The following is a 14,600-nucleotide window of genomic DNA, read 5'->3' as shown; positions in this document are numbered from 1 at the left end:
AATATGCATTTCTCTGGCAACTGTGTTGACTTTATTAAGAATGAAAGATTCAGGTATCAAAAGAAGAGAAGAACTGCCACCATCAAAAGAAGATAAATGTCATTCTCATAACAGAATCCCATTTTTGTGTATGGAGAAGAAAGAAGGAATATTTTCCCTGATTCAACTTTCTCTACTTTACATTGAGCGAGTTTGATGAAGAGAAAGGTACAGTGAGCACGGTTCAAGGGGTCGGAGGTGAAAAAACGAGTCAAACGCATGACCTGAAAGAGAGGAAAATCGAAAAAATATAAACATATCTGGCTTTTTGAACTCTTCTCAAATCCCACTTTTAAAAATTTCTAGCTTCTGCATTTCATTTCTATTTACAGCAGATAAGCAATCTGCCTGTTTAACCCTGTAACCCTTGTGCTATCTTAGATGACCCAACACTTACGTGTTCTCCCTACCATGACAAAGGTGGATAAAGGTGGAAAGATTTCATGTAATCCATGGACACCAGTGAAGATCACAAATCATTGAAGAAAAAAGGTTTAGCGCACTGTCTAGTGGGTCTAGATGACCCAACTCTCAATGTTAAAGTGCCTAGGATAGAACAAGGGTTAAGATGTCGCTGAAATAACAATCGCTCTTTGACCTATCATAACTCTGCAACCACTTCAGCTGATTCTGACACGAAGAAAAACAGTTTTGCTAATCCACTTTGCACCGATATGCGACACATTACTAACAAAAAGTGTTGCATGTTGGTGCAAAGCTGCTTTTCTCCGCAGCAGAACACGCTGACAGCGTAAACATTTCTCTTTTATTGTATTTCTGCTGCTTTTCTCGGCTTTAGAATCTGCTGATTAATTGCATAAAAAGTGGAAGAGTTGCAGTAGTCGAAAGAATGTAAGCTTATTTTGTGTCACTATGTTTGCACATTTTTTATATTTAATTTTTTTTGTTTTGTAGCACGTAATTCACATATTAAATAGAAACAAAATAGTGATGCAAAAATCAATGTTTGAACCAAATCATCAGGAAATCATGACATCCCTACTAATTACCTTAGAGCAGCGGCCCCCAACCCTCCCCGGGTCATGGACCAGTACCGGTCAGTGGGTCATTTGGTACCGGGAAAGAATAAATAGCTTACATAACGTTTTATTTATTTTTAAATTCTGAAAGCTGTTTTATTTTGAAAAATTGCCCGATTCTCTGTTCCATCCGTCTGTCACCATTAATGCAGGCCAAGGCGCTCTTCTCGGTCACATGATAGGTTACCACTAAAATAAAACCCAGGAGTTAGCAAAATGAGCAAAAAAACAAACTTCTTTGGAAAGTTTCTTTGCCAAGGGGGAAAAACGCCCAGCCAGGAGACGGAAGAAGAGCCTTCTACTTCCAAAAAAAAGAAAGTTACATTTAATAGACAGTACTTCTTTTTTGCCCCACGAGTGTGGGAAGGGGAGAGGAGGATGCCACCTGTGCGATGTGCGTCATGCATGTCAAAATAAAAGCTCAGAGTTCGTCTTATCCCGTCTCCCTGCCTCCTTCATCGTAGTGTCGCTGCAGTATTTGTCCGCCACATGTTAAAGGCCGGTCCGTGAAAAGATTGTCTGACGTCAAACCGGTCCGTGGCGCAAGAAAGGTTGGGGACCACTGCCTTAGAGTAAAAACGCATCAATAGGCCTAAGTAGGTAGAAGTAATAAGTATGGTGCAGGATAGATAGATAGATCAGTAGGTCGGTAAGTCGGTCGGTCGGTCGGTCGGTCGGTCGGGACATTGTACAATGAAATCGAAGCATCACCATTACAGTGAAAAATAACGAAATATAACATTAAATAAATCAGTATCAACAACATGTACAAGTGTACACATATAAGCTGTAATAAGGGATGTCCAAAATTTGTGTGCAAAATTGCATACAAGGTTGTGCGCAAACATGTCAGATGTAAGAGTTAGCAATGAAGTAGAGTTTTGACGTTGGGTAGATACATAGAATGGGGAGAAGAGAGCCGCTACACCTATGCGCGCCACCATCTTGGCAAAAAAAAAGTTAGCTGAAGTTACTTAAGTAAAAATAACTAAGTCCTTGTAACTCATTACTGCTCAGGAAACTACTGACTAAATATAACCTTTGATTTCATTCTACTTTCAGTCTTCCACTATTTCCCCAGCTAGGTTTGGCTTACGTTGAAAGCATTTCTTCCCAGGCGTCAGCAGCAGGATTTATGATTAAAACCATGTTGTTGGTGCTTCACCTACATGTTGAGAAAGAGCTCATCAGCAGACGACGCTCCGTGTAATCCTGCAGGATCCTTCAGCGCCGTTAATGAGTTTGATTCTGCTGTTCAGCTGGTTGTGTGACCAATCACAAACACTTCATTTACTTGGCAAGGACAACCACTGTGCGTGTATCGCTGGGAAAGTGCACAATTATGAGGATGATGGAGAGCAACTCCACTTTAATGTAAGGGGATATATTTAGTGTGATACGTCTGGAATAAGTTCACACAGGGGAACGGTAATGGATGACCAAACAAAACGCGGAAAATGAACGTCAATCACATAAGAGCAGACGCTACTGCTAAGTGTTCGTCTCCTTACTTTGCTGCCAAATTGAAGACAAGTTTAGACTGCAACAAGTTAAGATTAATAAACACAGTTGTTCCAGATGTGAGGATCTACTTTCTAAATCTGTATTAAAGAAAGAAGAAAAAAAAGAAGCCTTTGCTGGACTTTAAACTCTCTGCAGAAGCTAAATGAAGTGCCACAGTGTTTTTTTTTTTTTTTTTGTCTTCTTGATTTGAACACTTGCAGACATTCATCCTTTTATCTGGTTTCCTGCTACCTCTTAGAAATGAGCATGTGCTGGGCAGAAACACATGTGAGAACATCTGCAGAGGAATGTGCCTTTGATTAGGTCAGCCTGTTAGCAGTTTGGATGCAAATCTTCCGTCCGACTCTGGATAATGTTTCCTCTCAGCATTGGACTTATCCACATTTTTTTGAGGTCAGTAATTCTGTCCCAAAAAAAAAGTATATCTGCTACTTGTCAAATTCAGAATCGTGTAGGACTGGTGGTAATGTGTATTTTTCGGGTTAACTGTCTCAAAGTGGGACCGAATGAACCGTTCAAACTTTGGGAGCTCCGTCTGTATTTCAGCGACCATAACGAAACCTCCCTCCGAAAAGCCATTATGGCCGCCGCAGCTCCCCTTATCTCCCAAATGGGCCTCATACAGACACGCAATCATCATGGCACCTGAGTGGACAAACACACACAAAGTACACCATTCATGCTAGGTTCATTGGCACCGGACTTGATCTTTTTACTGCTGTCCATTTGGGGTGAATAATGCAACACTTAAAGAAGGCGGAGGGCGGGATTTTTCCTTTTTTTTTTCTTTTTTAGGCTGATGAAATGAAAGGCTTGTGTTGCAGCAATCTGTCAAAGAAAAAGGTTCAACCGCAGGTCAGACTACAGGGATTTACCTCAGCGTGTTTCCTCTCTCAGCCTAGGACAGAGGGGTAGAACGAGCGAAATGAAGTGAGACAGAGTCGGCGGCAACAACGGCGATCGCAGATCAGATAAAGACTATAAGAAACTTAAAAAATGGCGAGCTGGCCGTGTTGGATTCCAGGGTTGCACCTTAAATAACCTGACTTATTGTGTTTTCCGGACACACAAGCATCAGCTCCCTGATCGTGTGAGATTGACCACAGGCACTGAGCGAGGGAAAAGGAGCAGAGGGAAGTAACGAGACCCAAGGGGGTGTGGCACACACCAATGAGAGTGAATGGGGGGGGGGGGGGGGGTAGACAAGGAGAGGGCCACCCTTTGTCCAATAGGAGCTGAGGTTAAAAAGTCGACAGCGTCGTAAGTGTCAGATTCAGGCCACAGAGGCTATCCTTTCAGCTGTCCTCTCTATTCAGACAGGGATCTGGTGTCAGACAGAAATATGGTTCATTCTCTCGCCGTAAGGTTGTACCGCTTTTATGGGCTGTATAAAGAGCTGCCAGAACGATTCAAACGCTGAAAAATTCTTTTAATATTCATCTTTGCAACAAAAGGGGCTTCACGCGCGCCGCAATAATTTCCCTTTATGCTCCCTCGTAAGGCCAAGCCACTGTGTGAGGAGTAACGCACGCCAAAGGAAACAATAACCGCCATAAAACTTTGATTACCGCACTGTTGATGCCAGATTAAAATCACCACACGACCAGAAAGATCTATATTAGCCCGTGATTTAATAAAAAGGACTGTAAACTTAGTGAAAGCTCCATTGTTGCCTGGCAACCAGCGTTTGTTTAGCTGCTGTTCAAGGACCTTTCTCTTCTTAGAGGTAAAATGCAGAGTTGCCCTTTGGTGATGCCCCAACATATTTGGAGAATCGTGTCTTAGAAAGACGCCGTGTCAAGTTGTGCTTTTGGGGCAACCAAAAGCTATCGGTGACCTCGGGAAAGGAAAAAACAAAAATCGATTGTCGAAATGTTGGAACTTATTTTAGTATGTTCAAAGTACATTTTTATTTGTGTTCAAACTTTTGAAAGATTTTAAGAGCGCCTGTGGAACTCTAAATAAACAACAAAAAAAAGAAACTTGAAGTTAAAAACAGCTTTCTAAAGTTAAAAACAGAGTTTCCTGTTTTACCTATGTGGCTTCTCACCATCTGACAACGCTGAACTGCCATAAAATTATAATCCAGAGAGAAATGAAAGACGAGTCCACCAGGCATCGTGAAAATGATTAAATTTCTCCCTGCGCTGTTACTCGGGAAAAGTCGGAGAGGGGAGGGGAATATTTAGTAGTTATAAACAACTCGCACAGAGATCACAAAGATTGCGCAGACAAAACCCGAACGGCAGAGGGGAAAAATATCACAGAGCCCAGCTAGGAAACAAGAAAAAAAAATAGGTGGAAAAGGATGTACAGTAAAGAAACAGACGAGTGAGCAGATGCAAGAAAGAGAGACACGGACTGGAAGATAATAATGACACTGACAGAGTGGGATGCAAGGAACATGCGACTACAAAAAGGAATAAAAATGTAGATGAGGAGAGATGCGCATGTTTGCAATCGCTCACTGCAAATGCTTTTTTTTCCCCCTGCTCTGTTGGAAAATCCACATAAAAGAAGGAAGGCTGTTTTTTCAGGGGGGAAAGGTTTATTAGCTTTTATTAACTGCTGCCTTTTAGTTCAACTTGTTTGGAAAAAAGTTGCCCCACCCAATTGACTGTGGAACCATACGGCAGCATTTTGACCCCCCCCCCCTCCCCCCCCCCTCCCAATGCTATAAATATGCAGAACACCCAAGCAGTCACTGGCAAGCTTCCTGGTGCAAATTCACCCCGGTTTTAACTAAATCAGGTTATAGCAAAACCCTCTTCTGTGATTGACAATGCTATGAAACAGTGGTCTCCAACCTACGGTACTGGTCCGTGGATGAATTGGCACCGGGCCGCAGAAAAAAAAAATTATTATGCCTGTTTCTTTGGGGTTTTTTTTTAGGTTTCAACAATCTTTTATTTTAAAAGATCTTTTCATTTGAAAAATAACCAGATTCTGGGCGGAAGGCACTGGGGAAAACCCAAGACACGCTGGACTCGGATTGCCCGGGAATGTCTTTTTTTTGGACAGCTGTCCCCGCAACCCGCTCCCGGATTAGTGGACGGAGATGGATGGATGGATGGATGGATGGATGGATGGATGGATGGATGGATGGATGGATGGATGGATGGATGGATGGATGGATGGATGGATGGATGGATGGATGGATGGATGGATGGATGGATTTTCTCAGCTACACCTTTGATCACTTGAGCTGTGACTACATTTGGACGATCTTTTATTCTGAAAAAAGTTGGTTTTGAAAATCGACAGGAATCTGTTGTTTACATTTCAGTCCCTTGAGCGCTAAAAGTCGCTCGGCGGGGTGCTATAAGACAAAGATTGTATGTGGAACGTTTCCTTGCAAATGGAAAAGGGTTTAGTGCAGGGACAGAATAACAGATGGAAGAACGGGCTACGACTTCAATGCAAATAACAACAACAGTAGGCCACCAGGAGTCCTGGCAACCCTTGTGCTATCCAAGGCACATTAACGTTGGGAGTTGGGTCATCTAGACCCACTAAACAGTGCTCTGAACATTTTTCTTCAATGATTTGTGATCTTCACTGGTTTCCATGGATTACATGAAATCCTCTTCACCTTTATCCACCTTTGTCACGGTAGGGAGAACACGTCAACACATAAGGGTGGGGGTCATTTTGACCCCACAAGAGGGCACAAGGGTTAAAATATGGATTTATTGCAACAGGTGATTTCCCACACGAAGCCTGTTTACATAGTACAAACATTCATTGGCAGAATATGTTACTATTGATGTTCCACTGGTGTTATCTGTTGTTGTCATTGTTATTTTTCAAAAGTGTGTTTTTTGTGAGGATCAGAGTTTGTTTGTTTTTCTTTTTAAAAACACATAAAGGTTGGGGAACATTGTGTCATGATTTGAATTTGTTGTCTTGTTTTTGGTCCTTGTTCTGTCTTGTTTCTGTTTCCTGTTTTAGGGTTTTAGGGTCCCCATCAGCCCTGATCGTGTCCACCTGTGTCTTGTCTGCCCTGTCTGTATTTAAGTCTTGTCTCTGCCTTCCTCCTGTGTTTGGTCCATTATTCCTGTTCTGGTGTTCATGTCTTGTCATGCCATGTTCCTTGTTCTTTGTCTCATGCCACGTCACGTCACAGTGAGTTTTTGGTTTTGTCAGTTTTTTGTTATAATTAAACCCCTTGCCCTTGAACCACGTGCCCCTGCCTCTGCATTCTGGGTCCTACCGGCTCTCGAGCCCCACCACCGTGACAGAATGGACCAACCAAATTTTTTGGACCCAGCAGAGCGGGACATGCGGCTTCTGGAGGCCTACTGCCAGGAAGCCGAGCATACGAGGTGTTTGACCAGGCCCAGTTTCCCTCATATGCCTGGAGTGGGAGCTCCCTGGACTTTACTGGGAGCCGGCTTGCCCTGAGGGGGGGTCGTCGTCGCCGCCACCGTCCCCGTCCACGTCCAGTGGTGGTCCCGGACGCACCACAACTTCGTCCAGTGGTGGTCCCGTACGCACCACAACCTCGTCCAGTGGTGGTCCCGGACGCACCACAATCTCGTCCAGTGGTGGTCCCGGACGCACCACAATCTCGTCCAGTGGTGGTCCCGGACGCACCACAATCTCGTCCAGTGGTGGTCCCGGACGTCCCCCGACCCCTCCCGGCTCCCAGGGGGGTGCCGCCTGCGCCCCGACCCGTTCCTGCTCCCAGGGGGGTGCCGCCTGCGCCCCGACCCGTTCCAGCTCCCAGGGGGGTGCCGCCTGCGCCCCGACCCGTTCCTGCTTCCACTGGCACGCCTGAGCTCGGCTCCACGCCTGACCCGCCAGAGCCCGACTGCTGGCCCGACCCGCCAGAGCCTGACTGCTGGCCCGACCCGCCAGAGCCTGACTGCTGGCCCGACCCGCCAGAGCCTGACTGCTGGCCCGACCCGCCAGAGCCTGACTGCTGGCCCGACCCGCCAGAGCCTGACTGCTGGCCCGACTCCAAGCCTGACGACTCCAAGCCTGACGACTCCAAGCCTGACGACTCCAAGCCTGACGACTCCAAGGATCTCATGCCGGACCTGCCTCGCCGGACCGCTCGGCCCCCCGGCCGTCCTCCGGACCTGCCTCGCCGGACTGCTCGGCCCCCCGGCCGTCCTCCGGACCTGCCTCGCCGGACCGCTCGGCCCCCCGGCCTTCCTCCGGACCTGCCTCGCCGGACGGCGCGGACCCCCGGCCGTCCTCTGGACTCTTGTGCCCGTCGAGGTTTATCCTCCGGGCCCCCCCCCCCCTCATGTGACTTTTGGAACCTCGGAGCGGTTCCTTGAGGGGGGGGTACTGTCATGATTTGAATTTGTTGTCTTGTTTTTGGTCCTTGTTCTGTCTTGTTTCTGTTTCCTGTTTTATTTTGAAAGTCTCCTGTCTTGTCTGTTTTCTTGAGTTTTACTTCCTTTGGTCCCCATCAGCCCTGATCGTGTCCACCTGTGTCTTGTCTGCCCTGTCTGTATTTAAGTCTTGTCTCTGCCTTCCTCCTGTGTTGGTCCATTACCCCTGTTATGGTGTTCATGCCTTGTTCCTTGTCCCTCGCCATGCCACAGTGAGTTTTAGTTTTGTTTTGTCATCCTGCTCTGCAGCGCTTTTTGTTTCTATTAAACCCCTTGCCCTTGAACCGTGTGCCTCCGCCTCTGCATTCTGGGTCCTACCGGCTCTCGAGCCTCCTCACCGTGACACATTGATCTAAAAGTTTAAATAGTTTCTGATTAATTATCTAAATCTACTATATTTAGAGAATTGAAATTGTCATATATAAGGAGCACTATACGGTGCATTAACCCTTGAGCTATCTTAGATGACCCCACCCTTACATTGACGTGTTCTTCCTACCATGACAAAGGTGGATAAATTGGAAAGATTTCATGGAATCCATGGACACCAGTGAAGACCACAAATCATTGTAGAAAAAAGGTTCAGTACACTAGTGGGGTCCAGCTGACCCAGCTGCCAATGTTAAAGTGCCTAGGACAGAACAAGGGTTACGAGAGACAAAAGAGTCAGAGATAAATCCATCAGACAGTCAGACTTTATGAACTGTGTTCACTGTAATTCTAGAAATCATTTGTATAATATGCTACACTTTAACAACATTAGAAGTGTTAGTCGTGTTAGCATATTTACAAAACTTCTAGCTACCAGGATATGTCCGAATTTCCACCCTATTCCCTAAATACTAAAAAAATATATATAGTGTTGGATTATCTAGTGCCCTGGATTACAAAAACACCACGCTCACTAGTTTTTTTCTTAACCGGCAAATATGAATTCACTGATTTCACAAAGTCGAAACATCCAGGTTTTACGATGAATATTTATGAATATACTGTATTCTGATGAAAACATTGATGGTTTATCAACAAAAAAAAATAATTTAAACTAAAAAATTGTTCAAACACAATGCATTGTGGTCTATATTCACCAATCTAGTGAGCGTATGTAGATGTCTGGGAAATTTCTCACTTTTGGAATTGTAGATTTGGACAGTCCCCCTCCCTCCACAGCGCACGCACAATGAATGCATTACTTTTGCTAAATGCTGAAGGGACTAAAAACACTGATGAATTAAAAAAGAAGTCAGAGTATAAGAGAAAACTAGAAAAGGAAAAACTGTGGAAATAGTCTGGGGGTTTCCTTTTGCCACCCCCCCCCCCCCCCCCCCAAAAAAAAGGCACCCTAATTTATATTTAAATAAAGTTGCCAAACATCTCGAGAACAGAAAACTACAACACTATAAACCTTCCTGAAAAATGTCCACCTCTCAGAACTTTTCCGTACTTTCGAGTCTTCCCAAGAATCAGAAAATATATATATATACATTCAGAAATAGAAACTCTTCCTAGAAAAATGTGCCGACAGTTATTTTTTTACTGAGAGTCGTCCTTTTATGTTTCTCCAATAGGCTGTTAAGAGCTGTAGCAGGGGGATAGTCACGCTAGAGCTGCTTTGTATGAATAACATTTCATGTGCAATAATCTGGAGCCTTTTTTGCCACAAAATTACTCACAGACACACACATGAGACTTGACCTCCCCCGTGGCAGTTACACCCTCTGTCTTTACAAAAATAAAAGTCAGTTGGACTTAAGGAAAGGGAAATGTGCACAAAAAAAAGGGGAAGAATTGTGACTTTCTTTTTTAAACATTACTGTATGCATCCTACAAGGAGGACGGGCGAAAAGCGAAGTGCAAACTGGAGTCTTTTGTTGCCACAAATTCGAAAGGAAGTCGGGATGGAAGGGCTTAGAATCAAAAATCGAAACGTGAAGGATCTCTGAGTAGAATTCATTTTTGAAGAGAAGCATGCGCAGGATACAAATTATTCCTGGAAAAAGCACTTTTATAAATTATCTAACATGCCTGGAGGGAATATTAAAGTGACAGCCTTTGCAGTTATGATTTAATTCAGCTTGATTTGAATAACTTTTGTCAGAGACTGTCCTTTTCTCCTTTCTCGTGACTTTGTCAGTCTGTCAGCGCACTGATGCAAGCAGATATGTACATTAATTTATATAAAACTCACAGTCAAAGTCAGAAACAATTTCATAGTGACGTAAGTAAATATGTCTGAAACCAACTGGAAGAATGGGGAAGCTGTAAAGTGCAAAAAAACAGTTGAAAGTAGTTCTTTCATGTGGAGGCAAGAACAAGGTTTGTGTTGTCGACCTATCAGGAGAAAATACTCACTGATTGCCTGCAGCGCTGCTTTTTCTGTTTCACTGACACTTTTAAGCTACGAGTCAAACCGCAAACTATTCTTTTGCAGGTTTTCCCGTTCTCAGCGTGTTTTCTCGAAACTCCTGCCACACACCGAGTAGATAGATTTAAGGTGTGTTTTTTCACACGGTGCCATACTCGCTAACCTGGACTGCCAGGCCAACTCATTGGATGATGGAGTTGGCATGCGCTTGGATCTGATCTGAGGTCGCACACGAGGAAAGAGCAGTCACACATACAGCTGATTTGTTTTTATATATAAAAACGACCCTCTCACCCTTCCATGGGTGGTTTCTCCTCCAAGCTCTGGTCCTCTACCAGATGCCTGGGAGCTTGAGGGTCCTCCAGTATCTTAGCTGTTCCTAGCACTGCGCTTTTCTGGACAGAGAGGTCTGAGGTCTTTCCAGGTATCTGTTGTAGGCACTCCTCCAGCTTGGGGGTTAATGCCCCAAGTGCTCTAATTACCACAGGCACCACTGTCACCTTCACTTTCCAGGCTTTCTCCAGTTCTTCTCTGAGTCCCTGGTATTTCTCCAGTTTCTCATGTTTATTCTTCTTTATGCTGCTATGGCTTGGTACTCCCACAATGGCTTTCCTCTGTTCTTATTCCACCACTACAATGTCTGGTTGGCATTACCATCCTGGAGAAATACCAGGGACTCAGAGAAGAACTGGATAGATAGATAGATAGATAGATAGATAGATAGATAGATAGATAGATAGATAGATAGATAGATAGATAGATAGATAGATAGATAGATAGATAGATAGATAGATAGATAGATAGATAGATAGATAGATAGATAGATAGATAGATAGATAGATAGATAGATAGATAGATAGATAGATAGATAGATAGATAGATAGATAGATAGATAGATAGATAGATAGATAGATAGATAGATAGATAGATAGATAGCGTGTGACATCACCCATAGTAAATGCCTTGCCCCCGGTTTTAATACTGATAACTACTTTATAGTAGTCATCCGTCAGAGTAAATGAGTCACAGTAAATTGGTCATCAGTAGCGTGGTACTACATGATGTCACAGAGCCTGACCAACATGCCTATGGGTTAAAACTCTGAGCGAGGCCAGTGTCATGCTTTAGGTTAACATGTCTCTCAAAAAGCCACGAACAACTTGTGCAGCTTTGAGTTGAATTAAAAAAAACAAGAAGTTACATAAAATACAAATCCAAAAAGTTGTCAAGAATTTTTGAACCACTTAACCAACATTGAAATAGTATATTAATTAAAGAAAATACTTATTTTCAAAATGTGAACTGATTTGTTAGGTAAGAAAAAAATGTAGTTGCAGTGAAACTTTGGTAAACTGAAATGATCCCAGTTTCTTTTATTTATAAAAGTCAAGAGGTTGTCCCTTTCAATAGTAGTTTGCAAAAAAAAAAATAAAGTTGTTACAGCCATCCATGCATTTTCTTCTGCTCAAATGTCTGGGGACAGCAGTCTAAAAAGGTTTCTACATAAATATGGATACTGGATATTGAGAGGCTTCTTCTTAACTCAGCACTCAACTCAGTGGACAGAGTGGAACCCTACTAAAAACTCATTATCTCGATTCACTTTAGGCAAAACACTTGTTTTTTTTATTTTTGTTTACACCAACAGGGATTCAATTATGTTTCTTAGTTTGACACAAACATGTGTTTTTGCTGCTTAAATGTCCCATACCAAACAACCCAAAACAGCATTTAGTGTGATAACCCTCTGGAATCTGAAATGTTAAGTGATATAAATGGGCTTAAATTCCCACTCCAGTCATCTTTTGATTTATTTTAAAAGTTTTCTCAGCGGTCTTTTAATTATGATTACATTGTCTTTTGCCAAAATACAAAAAGTTGTGTTGTTTTCTTAGGACATCATTTTTGCAGAGAAAGCATTCCATTAGAAATTAGAAACATTGAGTTGTGTTGTTGTGAAGCAACAAAAAGAAAAGACAAAACCAGTGAGCATTTTTTAACTTTTCATCCCAATTTAAGAGTTTATCATTTTTTCAGTTATTTAGTTCAGTCTGGTACAATTATTTTGTATTTAACGAGATTGAAAGGAAGTGATCTCCTTCATTTATCTTCCAGCTTTACACTGTTTGAGCCAGAAAATATGACGAGTTTACAAACCTCTGCTGTGTGCTGTATGAACGCGCACACTCCATTTGTGGGTATCACAAACAGCAAGCCTTCCATCCTTTCCCAGCACACACACACAGGATACATTTCAGTAAATGATGCATGCCAAATGAACACAGGTAACATGTGTGCGTGTGTCCCTGTGGAGTTTTAACTTAATTACAAAACACGGGTCCTGATCTGAGTCTACAACGCAGTCCAACTGAGCTCCTGTTAATCTGTGAGTCTGCATGTGTACACCAGTGATTTTACCCAACTCCAATTAACAGCCAGAGCTGGGAAAACGTAATTACAAAGCTGAGTGGGAGACTAAAAGTCATGCTGGGACACAACGCAGACACACATTTTTGTGCAAACAAGCCCTTACGCCTATTTCAGAAAGTTGAAACAACCTTTGTACTTGAAAGGAATCAAAGAGAGATGGTGCACTTGTCTGGATCTAAAAAAAAAAATTAAAAACAAAAACGGGAAAGTATTTAGTCAAGAAAAACATGCAAAGAATAAAAAGTAGGCATGACGGAAAAAAAATCAATCCAGCAACAGCAGTGTCGGTTAAAAACCACAGATATGAACACGATTGTGTTGGTATAAAGGTATCAAATCCATCGTGAAGTAAATAATCATTTTTTGGCAAACTTTCTCAGTTTCTCGTCCTGTTGTATCTTTACTGTCTTTGACTTTTAATGTACAGGCTTGCTTCTACCAAGTTGGGTCAATTACAATTGGCTGAAGGTGAACCACAGTGACGAATGTGTGTTGTGTGCACTAAACATGTGATAGGCCGTTTTTTCACAGCACTGCAAACAATACCTGAATAAATTACAATTATTAACTACTCTAAAAGACTCAAAATGTCAGGATTTTATGTCTGAAGCTGTTATTTCGTTGAGACATTTGTTTTGTTGCGTAACCCTTGTGCTAACCTAGGCACTTTACCATCGGGGGTTGGGTCATCTAGACCCACTAGACAGTGCTCTGAACCTTTTTTCTTCAATGATTTGTGATCTTCACTGGTGTCTGTGGATTACATGAAATCTTTCCACCTTTATCCACCTTTGTCATGGTAGGAAGAACATGTCAGTGGAAGGGTGGGGTCATCTAAGATAGCACAAGCGTTCAAATCAAAAAGTGCCAGTAAGAAAAAAAATGGTTTCCCTAATTAACAGCATTTTTATTTATGGTTTTAAATGCCAAATGAATAAGAAATATCTAGGTAAAAGAATTATACTGTGTCGTATCCCCACAAAGTTGGTTAAATCTTTCTATCGATTCGTGGATCGTGTATCAAGATGCGCGTCGACTCACGTGATGCTCCGAAACGCGTGTTCGAGCGACCACTTCCAATGAAAAGTCTATGTAAATGTGCACATATGTGGGTTTCAGGCTTGCATCGCGCACCACTATCCAAGATTTTGAGACTATTTGCAAGCTCTACATACAAAACACAATTGAATTTGACCAATCAGGGAGTCGGATTTGGTGGTGGTGAAATTCGTAAGAACAATATGACTGACACCAAGTCTGTCATATATCAGAATAGAGCGTTGGCTTGCACCGCTTTGACATCTTGCAGCGTTCAGCGCACTATTAATATGTCGCACTTGCCCGGTGTGTACAAAGCATAAGAGGGAAAGATACATATCCCTATTAAAAGACGTAACAATGGGAACATTTTTAAAAAATGAACAAAAAAATGGGAATGAAGTGGGACGTGGGCAAACCACTGTCATCCATCGATTCTTTTAGCTCCTGAGAATGTTCTAAATTAAAAAAAAGAGAGACACATTTTCAAAAAATGTCTTCTAACCTGAAATTAAGGTGCACACATCCTGTTTCTTGTGTGCACCTATCATCATGTCATTAGCTGGGACATGTCTAAACCACAAACAAACACTCTTTCTCACCTTTTTTTCCTCCAACTCTCTCTTTTCCACACACTCTGTCTCAACAGGCATTCACACTTCAATTAACGAGTTAAAAAGCTGCCAGGACTGCCTGAGTTCCAGCATTAAACACTCTTGTCACTCCAGTTCTTTAAATATCTAAAAATAAGCCCAAAGTCTTAGTCAGCTGGTGTCATCACCTCCGGCTTCAGCCTGTAGGTGGATCAGGATCAGCAAG

General features: G+C 42.7%; 1 protein-coding gene across 28 annotated transcripts in view; it reads right to left on the bottom strand.

Moving 5' to 3' along the window:
• Positions 1-14,600, bottom strand: part of LOC101157968 (uncharacterized) — a 197,254-nt gene that overhangs the window by 146,813 nt on the left and 35,841 nt on the right. The gene's annotated exons all lie outside the window — the stretch shown is intronic.

The sequence above is a fragment of the Oryzias latipes genome, chromosome 16 (assembly GCF_053564925.1).
Source record: "Oryzias latipes strain Hd-rR chromosome 16, Olatipes_Hd-rR_3.1".
NCBI classification, from domain to species: Eukaryota; Metazoa; Chordata; class Actinopteri; order Beloniformes; family Adrianichthyidae; genus Oryzias; species Oryzias latipes.
This window is presented reverse-complemented; position numbering and strand designations above follow the sequence as displayed.